This window comes from Sorex araneus, chromosome 3, assembly GCF_027595985.1.
Source record: "Sorex araneus isolate mSorAra2 chromosome 3, mSorAra2.pri, whole genome shotgun sequence".
NCBI classification, from domain to species: Eukaryota; Metazoa; Chordata; class Mammalia; order Eulipotyphla; family Soricidae; genus Sorex; species Sorex araneus.
The window spans coordinates 186,138,370-186,151,301 of record NC_073304.1 but is presented as its reverse complement, the minus strand read 5'-3'; the positions used below and the strand labels follow the sequence as shown (position 1 = coordinate 186,151,301).

Here is a 12,932-nt window from a genome sequence, read left to right as displayed (position 1 = left end):
TTTTAAATTTTATTATCTCTGACAATTATAGAATTTTTCTTTAAAAACTTGTTAGCTGTTGAATATCAACCCTAAGTGTTTTAGGCTTCAAAGGACTGGAGCAATAGTACAGTCGGTAGGGCATTTGCCTTCTATTCAACCAACCTGGGTCCAATACCCAGCTCCCCAATATGGACTCCAGACCCTGCCAGGAGTCAGTCCAAAGTACTGTCAGGTGTGGGGGGAAAAAACTTATTGGTGCTGATAATCTTTCAAAACTTTCCTTTGGCTACCTACTGTGGTTTTGTTTGTTAAGTCTTTCCTTCTGAGGTATGATTCCCTTGGCACTTCTTTACAATTAACCTTTTCCTTCCTAGATTTTGTTTTAGCTGAGTATTGTTTCACAATTGTTAATCAAAGCGTCCATCATCTATCACCTTTTTCATGACACCTTATCCTCTCCCAGCACCTCAGCTAGTCAGGATTTCTTTTATTTTGTGTGTGTTCTTTTTGGGTTACACCCGGCAATGCACAGGGGTCACTCCTGGCTCATGCACTCAGGAATCACCGCTGGCGGTGCTCAGGGGGCCATATGGGATGCTGGGATTCAAACCCGGATCGGCCGCGTGCAAGGCAAACACCGTACCTGCTGTGCTATCACTCCAGCCCCCTAGTCAGGATTTCTTAATCTGATGGGATGACCCAAAACTTCACTTGCATAACACCAAAATTCTTATTGGTCCAGTGTTAATAGATACACCACAATTCACTGTTGATCTTTCTCTTTTTGAACATGGGAGTTATGTGACATTCCGAAGAATCTCAGGAACTGCACTCAGGGATTGCTCTCAAGCCCGTGTTCTCCCTTAATTATGTCTCTCTTGTTTGTATGTTTCTTTGCTTATTTTCACTCTAGAGAAGCCTTTGTTCTCTCTCAAACATGTACTTCTGACCTTTTCTTCAATGTACCTTATGGATTCTGGTCTGATATTGAGGTCTTTAATTCACTTTGATCTGACTTTTGTGCATGGTGTTAGATAAAGGTCTGAGCCCATTTATTTTACATGTAGCTGTCCAGTTTTGCCAGCACCATTTGTTAAAGAGGTTTTCCTTGCTCCATTTCACATTCCCTTATCAAATATTAGATGATCATATATTTGAGGGTGTGTGTAAGGATATTCAACCCTGTTCCATTGGTCTGTGGATCTGCCTTTGTTCCAATACCATGCTGTTTTAATCATTACCGCTTTATAGTAGAGTTTGAGGTTGGGGAAGGTGATGCCTCCCAACTTTTTTTTCTTTTTGGGTCGCACCCGCTGATGCTCTGGGGTTACTCCTGGCTCTGCACTCAGGAATTACTCCTGGCGGTGCTCAGGGGACCATATGGGATGCTGGGGATCGAACCCGGGTTGGTCACATGCAAGGCAAATGCCCGACCCACTGTACTATCGCTCCAGTCCCGCCTCTCAACTTTTCCCCCCCAAGAATTGCTTTAGCTATTCACAGGGGTTTGTTGTTCCAAATGAATTTCAGGAGTGTTTGATCAATTTCTTTGAAGAATGTCATGTTATAGGGATCGCATTGAATCCGTATAATGTTTCGGGGAATATTGCCATTTTGACGGTGTTAATTCTCGCAATCCATGAGCAGGGTGGGGAGGTGTTTCCATTTACTCAGGCCTTCTTTTATTTCTTGAAGTAGCATTTTGTAGTTTTCTTTGTACAGGTCCTTTACCTCCTTAGTTAAGTTGATTCCAAGGCACTTGATTTTCTGAGGAATGATTGTGAGCAGGATTGCTTTTTTTTATATCACTTTCTTCTCTCTCATTATTTGCACATAGGAAAGCCATGGACTTTTGGGTATTGATTTTTTTAGTTTGCAACTTTACTACACAAGTCTATTGTTTCTAGAAGCTTCTTGGTAGAGGCATTAGGGTTCTCTAAACATAGTATCATATCATTTGCAAATAGTGAGAGCTTGATTTCTTCCTTTCCTATAAAGATGCCCTTAATATCTTTTTCTTGCCTAACCAATATTGCAAGTACTTTCAGTACTATATTGAATAGAAGTGGTAAGAATAGGCATCCTTGTCTTGTCCCTGATCTTAGAGGGAAGGCTCTTAGTTTTTCCCCATTGAAGATAATGCTTGCCATAGGCTTGTAGTGGATGGCTTGGACTATATTGAGGAACGTTCCTTCAATGCCCATTTTGGTGAAAGTTTTCATTATAAATGGGTGCTGGATCTTGTCAAATGCTTTCTCTGCATATATTGATATGATCATATGGCCTTTATCTTTTTTTTTTTGGTTTTTGGGTCACACCCGGCGATGCACAGGGGTTACTCCTGGCTCTTCACTCAGGAATTTACCCCTGGCGGTGCTCAGGGGACCATATGGGATGCTGGGATTAGAACCGGGGTCGGCCGCATGCAAGGCAAACGCCCTACCCGCTGTGCTATCGCTCCAGCCCCTGGCCTTTATCTTTTATGGATATGATGGATTATGTTGATTGACTTCCGAATGTTAAACCATCCTTGCAAGCCTGGGATGAGTCCCACTTGGTCATGGTGTATGATCTTTTTGATGAGTTGTTGGATTCTATTTGCTAATATTTTGTTGAGGATCTTTGCATCCATGTTCATCAAGGATATCAACCTGTAATTTTCTTTTTTTGTGGTGTCTTTGTTTGTTTTTGGTATTAGGGAGATATGTTCCTCTTAGATACTATTTGGGAGTGTTTCTGTTTCTTCGATTTCCTGGAAAAGCTTGATAAGAACTGGCAATAGGTTCTCTTTAAATATTTGGAAGAATTCGCTAGTGAATCCATCTGGACCTGGGCTTTTGTTTTTGGGAGGACTCTTGATTACTGTTTCAATTTCCTTGATAGTAATAGGTCTATCCAGGTATTCCAAATCTTCTTGGTTCAGCCTTGGGAGATTATAGGAATTCAGAAATTTATCCATTTCTTCTAGGTTCTCTTGTTTTGTGGCATACAGACTTTCAAAGTAGTCTCTGATGGTCTTTTGAATTTCTTTGGTTTCTGTGGTAATGTACCCCTTTTCATTTCTGATTCAGTTTATTAGGGTTCTCTCTCTTTCTTTGTGAGTCTTGATAGTGGCTTATTAATCTTGTTAATTTTCTTAAAGAACCAGCTCTTGATTTCATTGATCTTTCAGATTGTTTTTTTGGTTTCCATGTCGTTAATTTCTGCTCTAAGTTTTATTATTTATTTCTTTCTGCCTGGTTTGGGTTCCTTTTGTTGGTCCTTTTCTAAGATCTTGAGCTATAAGTTATTTATGTGGGCCATTTCTTCCTTCCTGAGAAATGCTTGCAGAACTATAAATTTTCCCCTTGCCATGACATCAAAGCTAAAGGTATCTTCAAAGATGAAACGCCACTAACCAAGCAAATGGAAACAGAGATAAACAAATGGGACTATCTTAAACTAAGAAGCTTCTGTACCTCAAAAGAAACAGTGACCAGAATACGAAGACAGTCTACAGAATGGGAAAGGATTTTCACCCAATACCCATCTGATAAGGGGTTAATATCAAGGATATACAAGGCACTGGCTGAACTCTACAAGAAGAAAACATCCACCCCAATCAGAAAATGGGGAGATGAAATGAACAGAAACTTTCTCAAAGAAGTCCAAATGGCCAAAAGGCACATGAAAAAATGCTCTTCATCACTAATCATCAGGGAGATGCAATTAAAATAACAATGAAATATCATTTCACACCAGAGAGACTGGCACACCTCCAAAAGAACAAAAGCAACCGGTGTTGGCACGGATGTGGGGAGAAGGGGATTCTCCTTCACTGCTGGTGGGAATGCCGACTGGTCCAGCTCTTTTAGAAAACAATATGGACGTTTCTCAAAAAATTGGAAATTGAGCTCCCATTTGACCGAGCAATACCACTTCTGGGAATATATCCTGGAGATGCAAAGAAATACAGTAGATATGATATCTGCACTTGTATGTTTATTGCAGCACTGTTTACAATAGCCAGAATCTGGGAAAAAAGCGAGTGCCTGAGAACAGATGGCTGGTTAAAGAAACTCTGGTACATTTACACAAGGAAATACTATGCCGTTAGAAAAGATAAAGTTGAGACCTTCTGCTCCTAAAGACTATGATCCAAGAGGTCTTCTAACCCATTTTGGCACCCAGAGTGGCTTCTTACAGAAATGCATCTAGACTGTGAGCTGTACTACGACTATGTGCCGCCCGGGGAGAGATTTTCCCTCTCCACCCTGTTTTTCTGCGCGGAAAATGGCAACAGTGGCATCATCCACATGGCGAGAGCCACCCCCTAAGACTTCCGCCCAGAGGTAGGAACTTTGCAATGTTGTGGCTCTTAGGTGATCATGGGAAGGGGACGGTACCGGCATGCCCTCAGCCCAGATAAGATCTGGAGCTACTGCTTTCGAAACAGACCCTCTGCTCCTAAAGACTATGATCCAAGAGGTCTTCTCATCCATTTTGGCACCCAGAGCGGCTTCTTACAGAAATGCATCTAGACTGTGAACTGAACTAAAACATCAGAAATCCAAAACTGCTGAGAATCTTCATTCTCAGCAATGAAAAGAAATTATTAAATGATGCCTTTTCAGCAGGCCTGATTGTTGGGGGGAAATTCCAAACAATAATAGTGAGTTCTCTATTGAAATATTGAATGTATTCAAATTATAGATAATAAAATGAAGATCATTAGCTACTTAGGTGGGGGCTGGGTGGGAGGGGGGCATATTGGGGTCCTTGGTGGTGGAACATATGCACTGGTGAAGGGATAGGGTTTCAATCATTATATGACTGAGACTTATACCTGAAAGCTTTGTATTTTTTTTCACAGTGACTCAATATAATAAAATTTAAAAAAAGATAAAGTTGTGAAATTTGCATATAAGTGGATCGACATGGAGAATATCATGCTTATTGAAATGAGTCAGAAAGAGGGGGACAGACATAGAAGGAATGCATTTATTTGTAGGTATAAATTAACATAATGGGAGACTAACACCCAAGGATAGTAGAGATAAGGACCAGGAGGATTGCTCCACCGCTTGGAAGCTGGCCTCACATACTGGGGGAAAAGGCAGCTGTGATAGAGAAAGGACCACCAACTAAAGAATGCTTGGAGGGCTCGCTCAGGATGGGAGATGCATGCTGAAAGTAGACTATAGACCAAACATTATGGCCACCTAATACCTGTATTGCAAACCATAACATCCAAAAGGAGAGAGAGGAAAAGGGAATGTGCCTGTCACAGAGGTAGTGGGGGAATGGAGTGGGGGTGATGGAAGGGATACTGGGAGCAATTGTGCTGGAGAATGGGCACTGGTGGAGGGATGGGTACTAGATCATTGTATGACTGAAATGTAAGCATGAAAGTTTGTAAGTCTGTAACTGTACCTCATGGTGATTCATTAAAAATTTAAAAAGAAAATATTAACACACAAGGCTTAACCTGTAACATCATGTTAGTAATATCTTATAGAAGGACTTAATAGCTCCAGGGTGAGATTTAACAATCTTCATGCACTTTCTTCTAAGGATATCTATGTTGATCATTTTTTTTTTTTTTTTTTTTTTTGCTTTTTGGGTCACACCCGGCAATGCACAGGGATCATTCCTGGCTCATGCACTCAGGAATTACCCCTGGCGGTGCTCAGGGGACCATATGGGATGCTGGGATTCGAACCCGGGTCGGCCGCGTGCAAGGCAAACGCCCTACCCGCTGTGCTATCACTCCAGCCCCTATGTTGATCATTTTTAGTGAATTAATCATAACAAACAATACAAGATAAATCATTTAGGGCCTGCTACTGGGGTAGGCCTGGGTGGTGGTTGGGAAAATTGGAAAGAATGGTGGTGGGAAGGTGTAATGGTGGTAGGATTAGTGTTGGAATATTGAATGGAATAAATCATTGTGAACAACTTTAAAATGAATAAAACATGAACTTCTCCCTCTAACTCTCCCCTCATATCTTTCTAAATAAGTTTTAATAAAACCTACTTTGCTTCACCAAAACAAAAACAAAAACTTCTGTAAACTTAATCTTTTTTTTACTACCGTTTTGAAGCAGCACAACCATTTCCCTTCTTAATAAGAAGTCATAATCCTTCTAAAGCACTATTATCTCCACCCCATAGCTAGTAAGTATTATGAGGACACCAAATCACCCAGTAGCCAATTTCATCTTTAAACTTAAGCAGAACCCAACCTGTCTTCCTCTGGAAGGTAAGTCCTTTCCTTGAACACTAGATCTGCAAAAATCCAATGATCCCAAGGACTGGAGTGACAGTACAGCAGGTAGGGTGCTTGCCTTGCATGTCGCTGACCTGGGCTTAATCCCCAGCACCCCATATGGTCCCCCAAGCCCCGCCAGGAGTGATTCCTGAGGGCAGAGCCGGGAGTAAGCTCTGAGCATCACTGATGGGCGCCAAAACAAAAACAAAACATCTGATGATCCCAGAATGTGTTGATGAAGAACAAAATTCCTTATTAGGATTACAAATTATTAAATGTTGGATGAGAGGAAGCACTACTCTCCTCTGTTCCTTAGTTGTGGATGTGGCTATGGTACAGAGATTGTGTACCATAACACTTATGTTGACCACTGACTTAAAGTATATGCCACTGCATCCATCGATAGACTTCAAACAATTTGCTGTTGTTCAATGATTTGCGCTAGGATCAAAAGGGAAAAAATTTCAGCAATTTTTGTCTGTCTTTGTGGCAGCCAGGGGAAAATAACTATAAATTAATTAATTGAAGCGTATGGCTATTGTTAGCTTAACCTGAGAGATCAGAGAAAGATAGAAAAATGAGAAATTTTCTCCATATTTGTACCCTAAGACGAGAGATAAAAATTAGATGTGTGTTTTTCAGAGGATACATACACATAAGTAGGGAAACTTTTTTTTTTACAACTTTTCTCTGTAGCATGTTCCTACTTTAAAAAGGCATCTTGAACTTTGGTACATCTACACAATGGAATACTATTTAGCTGTTAGGAGAGACGAAGTCATGAAATTTGCTTATAAGTGGATGGTCATGGAGAGTATCATGCTAAGTGAAATGAGTCAGAAAGAGGGGGACACACTAGAAGGACTGCACTCATTTGTGAAATATAAAATAACATAACATGAGACTGACACTTAAGGACAGTAGATACAAAGACCAGGAATATTACCTTATAGTTGGAAGCTTGTCTCATGGGCTGGTGGAGAAGGCAGTTGGAATAGAGGAGGGATCACTAAGACAATGGTGGCTGGAGGAATTGTTAGGGATGGTAGATGTGTGCTGAAAGTAGGTAAAGGACCAAACATGATACCCTCTCAGTATCTGTATTGCAAACCATCATGCCCAAAATTAGAGAGAGAGTATGGGGGAAATTGTCTGCCATGGAGGCAGGGGAAGGGTTGGAAAAGGGGGGTATACTGGGGACATTGGTGGTGGAGAATGTGCACTGGTAGAGGGATGGGTGTTTGATCATTGTATGATTGAAACTAAAACATGAAAGCTTGTAAGGATATCCCACAGTGATTCAATAGAAAGAAAGAAAGAAAGAAAGAAAGAAAGAAAGAAAGAAAGAAAGAAAGAAAGAAAGAAAGAAAGAAAGAAAGAAAGAAAGAAAGAAAGAAAGAAAGAAAGAAAGAAAGAAAGAAAGAGAGAGAAAGAGAAAGAGAGAAAGAGAGAAAGAAAGGCATCTTGATGTCTTTCCTATGCTATTGTTAACTGCCTTTTGATTAAAAGCTTCATGGGGAAAAATGTTGTTTTTTAAATTTAAAAGAATGAAGACTTCAGAGAATCTTGGGGTATGCTCAATGGCTAAAAGTCTTACTAATGAGACTATGAGTTTGATCCCCCATGCTGCCCAAATGCATCGCTGGTAGGTTCGCTGCAGCAGTGTGCAATACCCACCATGCAGCAAAGTGTGCACACGCACAACAACTAAAGTCATTGCAGTAACTACAACAAGAATGGAAGGGAAGGGTAAATAAATCTATTTTTAATTGCATAGATATTACTAAATTACTATAAGAGATATTACCAACTAATCTTTTTTTTTCTTTTCTGGTCACACCCGGAGATGCTCAGGGATTAGTCCTGGCCCTGCACTCAGGAATTGCTCCCCGTGGTGCTCGGGGGACCATATAGGACACTGGGAATTGAACCCAGGTCAGCCACATGCAAGGCAAATGCCCTAATCGCTGTGCTATTGCTCCAGCCCCATATCAACTAATCGTGATATAAGGGTATTCATTTAGACAAAGCTATAAATTCTTGCTAATATTCAATAATATCTTCTATCTCATTATTTCGATTTAACACTTGGTTGATTTGAAAAAAGGGCTTTGTTATATTTTAGGTTTAGAAATTATCATAACTCTTTAATTAAAGCTTATTATCACTGTATCAGGCTGGAGCGATAGCACAGCGGTAGGGCATTCGCTTTTCACGCGGCCGACCCCTGTTCGATTTCTCCGCCCCTCTCGGAGAGCCCAGCGAGCTACCGAGAGTATCGCGCCCCCACGGCAGAGCCTGGCAAGCTACCTGTGGCATATTGGATATGCCAAAAACAGTAACAATAAGTCTCACAATGAGAGACGTTACTGGTGCCCATTTGAGCAAATCGATGAGCAAGAGGATGACAGTGACAATGACAGTGACAGTGATCAATCTATCACTGCTATGTTGTTCATCGATTTACTCAAGCGAGGAACAGTAACGTCTCTATTCTTTCCAGCCCTGAGATTTTAGCAGCCTCTCCTTACTCATCTTTCCCAACTATTGGAGGCTCTTTCAGGGTCAGGGAAATGAGACCTATCCTTACTGTTTTAGGCATATTGAATACACCATGGGTAGCTTGTCAGGTTCTGCCCGTGAGGGCAGGATACTGTTGGGAGCTTGCTGGGCTCTCCAAAAAAAATATATATATATATATGTATATATATATGTATATACATATATAGAGAGACAGATATAGATATATCTACACACATATATGTATGTAGGTATATAGATATAATATGTATGTTACTCTATGATTTGTTGCCTACTGTCTGAACTCCATCAAATATGGTGTGGTCCACAGAGACTGGCCCACATCCCAAAAAACAAAAGCAACCAGTGTTGGCGTGGATGTGGGGAGAAAGGGACTCTCCTTCATTGCTGGTGGGAATGCCGACTGGTCCAGCCCTTTTGGAAAACAATATGGACAATTCTCAAAAAATTAGAAATTGAGCTTCCTTTTGACCCAGCAATACCACTCCTGGGAATATATCCCAGAGAGAGGCAAAAAGGTATGGTAGAGATGACATCTGCATTTCTATGTTCATTGCCACACTGTTTACAATAGCCACAATATGGAAAAAACCACAGTGCCCAAAAACAGATGACTGGTTAAAGAAACTCTGGTAAAATTACACAATGGAGTACTATGTAGCTGTCAGAAAACATGAAGTCATAAAATTTGCATATAAGTGGATCAACATGGAAAGTATGCTGAGTGAAATGAGACAGACATAGAAAGATTGCACTCATATGTGGAATATAAAGCAGCTGAGAGGTACAAGCTTGCAATGATGCAATTTCTGGCAGGTATTTCTCTGGACTTAGTTACTCAAATACTAAAATACAGAAATCCAAAACCGTGTGGCCGCCAGTGCAGCCACTCAACCTCATATCTCTTCATTCTCAGCAATGGAAAACAAATTATCGAATGCTTCCTTTTCAGCAGGTCTGACTTTAGGGGGAAGAAACTCCAAACAATAATAGTGACTTTTTGGTTGAAATATTGAATGTAATCAAAGTAAAGTGAAAGTAAAGTGAAATTTATCAGTTACACAGGCAGGGTGGGGGGCTGGGGAGGTGGGGGGAGGTATACTGTGATTCCTGGTGGTGGAATATGGGCACTGGTGACGGGATGGGTGTTTGAGCATTGTATGACTGAGACTTAAACCTGAAAGCTTTGTAACTTTCCACATGGTGATTCAATAAAAGAATAAATTAATTTTAAAAAAATTAAAAAATTAAAAATATGGTGTGGTAATTATGGAAAATGGGTAGGAAGTATCTTATAATGTGTCATGGCTGCGCGATCCAGAAAACGGCTTGGAGCTTGGAGGCGGTTGGGTAGTAGGGATCAGCTGCTGGGACTGGGTCCCTTGGGGCAGGGAGGGTTCTCACCCGCCCCCCTCTGGGGCGCCCTAAGTGAAAACAGCCTAGCGCAGAGTCCAGTGTCATGGCTATGGGAAAGCTTATTATAATAATATATAATAATGTAATAAAGCTTATTATAAGTAATTAAAACTAAAATAAATGTATGTATAACAGTTCTTTCAAAATGATAAATATATATTAGACAATTTGCCAAACTTTAGGGGTAGTTTTAACAAAAGACTTAGTTTCAAGTAATTTTAGGAAAGGTTTTAAAAGTAAATTCAATTTGAATTCAGCTATGTCTACAGGGATTAACAATAAGACCCATTAAGAATCTATTATTCTCGGAGCTGGAGTGATAGCACAGCGGGTAGGGTGTTTGTCTTGCACTTGGCCGACCCAGGTTTGAATCCCAGCATCCCATATGGTCCCCTGAGCACCGCCAGGGGTGATTCCTGAGTACACAGCCAGGAGTAATTCCTGTGCATCGCCAGGTGCGACCCCCAAAAAAAAGCAAAAAAAAAAAAAAGAATCTATTATTCTCATTTTTAACTATCACATGAAATAATAAAACAGCACATTGGGACATGTGTTGCCCCTCTGTTGTTGAACACCCATGATCTCAGAGGCCATCTAACTACTCTCGGCACCAGCAGCTTCTTGCAGAAATGTCTCCAGACTGTGAACTAAGCCACGGCCCCATGCCGTCCCAGGAGGGGAAAGGTTTGTCTCTCTGGGCTTTCCTTTTTGGGGGGCGAGGGGCAGCGTGGCGACCGCCATCTTATAAGGCCCACTACACAGAGGTATGAGCTTGCAATGATGCAATTTTGGGCAGAAACTTCCCTGGACTTAGTTGCTAAAATACAGATATCCAAAACATATCTCTTCATTCTCAGCAAGGGAAAACAAATTATTAAATGCTACCTTTTCAGCAGGTTCGATTCTGGGGGGAAAATTCCAAGTAATAATAGTGAGTTTTATGTTGAAATATTGAATGTAATCAAAGTAAAAAGAAAGTAAAGTGAAAATTGTCAGCTACACAGGTGGGGGGTGGGGGTGGGAGGTATACTGGAGTTCTTGGTGGAACATGGGCACTGGTAAAGGGATGGGTGTTTGAGCATTATATCACTGAGACTTAAGCCTGAAATCTTTGTAACTTTTCACATGGTAATTCAATTAAAAATTTTAAAAAAGAAAAGAATCTATTATTCTGGGGGGCTGGAGGGTATGGCGTTTGCCTTGCATGCAGCTGACCCGGGTCGATTCCCAGCATTCCATATGGTCCCCTGAGCACTGCCAGAAGTAATTCCTGAGTGCAGAGTCAGGAGTAACCACTGTGCATCGCCAGGTGTGACCCGAAATGCAAAAAAAGAATCTATTATTCTGACATTAGCAGTGTTCTCTGATTTCCCACCATTCCCTAATATTTCTCACATTTAGAATTTACTCCAACAGAAAGGTTGACATTTCTGATGGTAAAAGGCAGGATCCTGAGAAAGATGTTTTGGCAACAGAATCTTCATCTATTTAAATCCAATAGATTGGTGGGGTGGGGGTGGAGACTGGAATCCAACTTAGAGTCAAATTTAATCTCAACTGGTGACATTCACCCTCACTTAAGTTTTCACAAAGAAATTTAAGTGTTTGTTCAGTTTTCTGGGTTATAAATTCATGTTTCTAGAATAATCCAAAACTGATTACATCAGTTATTTAGCAACACTGCAGAAACCCTTGGTACCAGTGATTTACATCCTCTCAGTGTACTATGCTGATTTCAAACACCATAGAATAATTTTGTCTGTTTTTGAACTATTTATAAATACTTCCATGCAAGACTATAGTACTCTTTCCCTCTCTTTTGTTTCTTAGTTTTGTTTCCTTCTGTTTTTTTTCTTTTTTGCACTTAACACATTTGTAAACTCATTTGTACTTAACACATTTGTAAACTTTTATGTTTCATAACGTTGTACTTGTTAATTCTCACTGGTGCATAGTGACCCATTTCATAAGTGTGGCACATTATTCAACCAGCAACACACAACATTTTATTTATTTTCACTGTTTTAAATAAAATTACTACTAACACTTGTATGTGTGTTTGGATAAATATTTGTCACATTTCCCTTTTACCTACCAGGTACTAAATAATTTATGTCTTTCATACTGCCAAAATAGTTCTTCAAAGTGACTGTAACAGTTTACAATCCTATTAATGCTATTTGAGAGTACTACTTCTTTAGTACCATCTCCTTTAGCTAAGTTGATTTTCTCTGTATTGTCACTTGGCCGCTTTGAATGATATACAACAATAACATTATGGGGTTTTGTTCAGGTGTCGTTTTGATTTTCTTTTTGTTTGTTTTGTTTTTGCCTTTACAAAAGTAATATATGAGAATTATTATTCATCTTTGCAACAATTATTATTTTCAGATTTTGAAATTTTATGTGCCTTGCACATAACACACATACCACACCATACTTAACTGCTTTGGCCTTATGTCTTATTTTTTAATTTCCTTAAGGGAAAGGGTGCTAGGGATAGAACTTAAGTTAAGTGTGTGCAAGGCAAATGCCTCATCCACTGCACCATCTCTCTAGACCCATTTTTTTTACATCTTACTCAAACACTGTCGTTTACAAATTTGTTCATAATGCATTTGTTACAGGCATTCAACATTCGAAGACCAATCCCACCACCAGTGTCCCCATTTTCCCAACCATCCCCCAAGCCTGCCCCTGTAGCAGGCCCAAGATAATTTATTTTACATTGCTTCTTACAACT

The 12,932-nt window shown here is 40.2% G+C and overlaps 1 non-coding gene across 1 annotated transcript; it reads left to right on the top strand.

Moving 5' to 3' along the window:
* The first annotated feature begins 6,622 nt into the window (after positions 1–6,622).
* Positions 6,623–6,747, top strand: LOC129403987 (small nucleolar RNA SNORA31). Its single transcript, XR_008629605.1, has one exon. It is a non-coding gene; the product is annotated as a small nucleolar RNA SNORA31 (small nucleolar RNA).
* Positions 6,748–12,932: the final 6,185 nt, after the last annotated feature.